Below are 3852 nucleotides of genomic sequence, written 5' to 3' on the forward strand. Positions count from 1 at the left end.
CAAATCTCTTGAATAACTCCTCTTGTTTACAAAAAGGGTATTTTAAAGACAAATAACGATGTAGCAACTTTTGCTGCTGTGTAGGACATGGTGTTTTCTAGCTCAATTCCATAGGTAGACTTTGGGGAGGGCAATTGGGGTAGCTCATTCACAGAAGATTAAGTTCAGAATAAGGGAAACTTTTATCTTCCCTCTTCTGGAAAAGCAATCCTAACATTTATAAGACATTATAATATTAAAGAAAATTACTACCATAATTATGTACCTTGCTAATGTCTGTATAATTCTAGAATGAATTAATAGTAATACTGCACTTAAAGATTGAGTGAAAATTCTGAGCATTATTCATGTCTCTGCCAACATTCCTTAGCTCTTCATGACATAACTAGTACAATAGTTTGTCATCTATAATTGTTTGCTGAATAGCTAAGCATACCTCATAATGGAAAAGAAAAGCTAGAGGAAAAGGAAAGGAAAAAGGAAAAGGAATAGTTTCAGTATCATCTTTTACTGTGCTTGGTACACACACTGTTTAGGAGTCTTGTGTGGGCCAATATGACTAAAAGAATGAGCTCACATGGGTTCATTTCTCTATAGTTCTGTATTTCTGGCTCTTAAAAATTATTACTGCATGAATTTAATTTACTTCTTGGTGTGAAATGGTCATCCAGTAAACCAAAGAATGCATCTATTATCCTCACAGCGCATTATGCCACTTTGTCCCACCGTGTCCCTCCAACCTCATCTCCATGTTTAGCACCCGCAAATCACACATTTTCACTAAAATATTTTGCTGCAGTAGTAAAGATAGTTGTTAAAGACCCTGAGAGAAATAGATCCTATACATTTATTGCATATAAAATGTGAGTTGCAGACTTTATTACAGCCAAAATAAGCTATACAAAAGTAAAGACTTCCTGTAGTATTAACAGAGTAATGTCACGCATGCTTCTTGCATTGAAACCTTAAATACCCTTAAGAAACTTGCCGTATGGGAAATGTAAACTTAGTAAATTCACTGCAAGGAGCTTACCTTGTGCAGTACCCTCACATCCACGTTTAACCACATGACCACACCCACATGAACTCTGTAAGATGTTGTAATTATTTTCTTGGCTTATAATTTGCTTTTAATTATATGTAAAACAAAACCCATTCTGAGGTATATGAAGTCATGTAATCATGTAGGCACCCTGCTTTTCCCATATACTTCATTGATTTTTTTTTTTTTTTTTTTTACGGTACGCGGGCCTCTCACTGTTGTGGCCTCTCCCGTTGCGGAGCACAGGCTCCGGACGCGCAGGCTCGGCGGCCATGGCTCACGGGCCCAGCCGCTCCGCAGCATGTGGGATCCTCCCAGACCAGGGCACGAACCCGTGTCCCCTGCATCGGCAGGCGGACTCTCAAGCACTGCGCCACCAGGGAAGCCCTTCACTGATTTTGAATCAAACTAAAAGACAGATTAACACAACTCATTTATTTAGCATCATTTTTTACAGGTAAGGGAACAGGTCCAGAGAGAGAATTATTTGAGGTCACAAAGAGGTTTTGTTATTTTAGCACTCCAGTATATTGGTTTTAATTTAAAATATTTTTTGAGAAACTTTCGCCTCCTCCATATTCCTGACAGGGCAACTTGTTCAGAGGTAGTTACAGTTATATGCCAAATTATCATAGCAATTCTGAGATGAAATATTTAGTAAATTTTTTCCTGAACACTCAGTTGTTTTGGATACAGTCCTCACCAGTAAAATTATCCACCACGTTGTACACTGCCTCCCCATGCTATAGTCGATATCTATCCTTAAAATTGGACACATGGTCTTTTATACTTCGGAAGTATTTTTGTTTGCTTTGGTTTTCTTTCTTTTGTTTTTTGTTTTGTCTGGTGGGCCCAAAGAGAGAGCTCAGATGCTCCCATAGCCCAACTCTAGCTATAGGTAAGCCCAATAAGCAGGATGTAGAGAACTATACATTCAAGCCCATCTCCTTCACGGAGATTTGACAGGGTTTAAGCAGTGCTTTTACTAAAAAAGTTAGACAAGTATCCCTAAAAGGTAGAAAGACTGGGACTTGTGACTGCATCTGATGAATCTATTCCATTCCATCTCATTGTGTGATGATGATCATTCTCTTTGAATCTTGGATTAGAGCACTGGGGAATACTTGTGTGATTTAAAAAAAAGAGAGAGCAGGAAACAAAAGAAGAATAGATAAATTGTGCATCAAAGGACACAATCAACAGAGTGAAAAAGCAACTTATGGAATGGGAAACAATATTTATAAATCATATATCTGATAAGGGGTTAATGTTCAGAATATATATTTTTAAAACTCCTACCACTCAACAACAACAAAAATAAGAAAGAAGCCAAAGGCCGGGCCCTGCCGCGCACGCGTGCACTCGGACAGTTGGGGGTGTTAGTCCGGCTCTCGTGTGTGGTGCGCGACCCCGGTGCAACACTCAGGCACAGCCGCAGCGTGGGGCTCGCAGCGCACAGACACCGCGGGTGTGGGGCTGCACAGGCGCGGACGGCGTTGGCCTGAAGAAGACCTTAAGCGGTGCTCTAGTGGAGTGGATGGACTCTCCTGGCTGAGCGGACAGGCCCTGCCGTCGGAGATATGTGTAACACACCAACTTACTATGACCTGGGAAAGGCTGCCAAGGATGTCTTCAACAAAGGATATGGATTTGGCATGGTCAAAATAGATCTGAGAACCAAGTCATGTAGTGGAGTGGAATTTTCTACTTCTGGTCATGCTTACAATGATACAGGGAAAGCATCAGGCAACCTAGAGACCAAATACAAGATTTGTAACTATGGACTGACCTTCACCCAAAAGTGGAACACAGACAGTACTCTTGGGACAGAAATGTCTTTGGAGAATAGAATAAGTTGGCTGAAGGGTCAAAACTCACTCTTGATACCATATTTGTAGGGAACACAGGAAAGAAGAGTGGGAAATTGAAGGCCTCCTGTAAACGGGATTCTTTCAGTCTTGGCAGTAATGTTGGTATCAGTTTTTCTGGACCAACCATCTATGGCTGGGCTGTGTTGGCCTTTGAAGGTTGGCTTGCTGGTTATCAGATGAGTTTTGACACAGCCAAATCCAAACTGGCACAATAATTTCGCCCTGGGTTACAAGGCCACAGACTTCCAGCTGCACACTCATGTGGACAATGGCACTGAATTTGGAAGGTAGATCTACCAGAAGGTGAATGAGAAGATTGAAACATCAATAAACCTCTCGTGGACCACCGGCAGTAACAACACACGTTTCAGCATCGCTGCTAAGTACAAGCTGGATTGTAGAACTTCTCTATCGGCTAAAGTGAATAATGCCAGCCTGATTGGCTGCGTTATACTCAGCCCCTTCAAGCAGGAGTGAAACTGACCCTGTCAGCTCTAATCCATGGAAAGACCTTCAATGCAGGAGGGCACAAGGTCAGGCTGGGATCTGAACTAGAAGCTTAATGTGGTTTGGTTTTGTTTTTTTACACCCTCAGAGTAATTTTTTTTTTTTAATTTCTGCATGTCCATATCAAGTGAACTTTATTAGTAAACAATCATGATCCATTGCTATAAGAGGTGTCCGTGAATTCTGGAGTTCAAAGAGACCTCATAATTGTTTGGTTTTTTTTTTTTTACTCACAAATAACCTGTGTATGTTTATTTTTTATTTTTTTTTCTTATTAGTCATCCATTTTATACACATCAGTGTATACATGTCAATCCCAATCTCTCAATTCATCACACCACAACCCCCAACGCCCGCCGCTTCCCCCCCTTGGTGTCCATACGTTCTCTACATCTGTGTCTCAATTTCTGCCCTGCAAACCTGTTCATCTGT

At 41.0% G+C, this 3852-nt stretch overlaps 1 pseudogene; it reads left to right on the plus strand.

The window, feature by feature from the left end:
* The first annotated feature begins 2622 nt into the window (after nt 1-2622).
* LOC136124202 (voltage-dependent anion-selective channel protein 3 pseudogene) lies at nt 2623-3476 on the plus strand (annotated as a pseudogene).
* Nucleotides 3477-3852: the final 376 nt, after the last annotated feature.

This window comes from Phocoena phocoena, chromosome 6 (assembly GCF_963924675.1).
Source record: "Phocoena phocoena chromosome 6, mPhoPho1.1, whole genome shotgun sequence".
Classification (NCBI taxonomy): domain Eukaryota; kingdom Metazoa; phylum Chordata; class Mammalia; order Artiodactyla; family Phocoenidae; genus Phocoena; species Phocoena phocoena.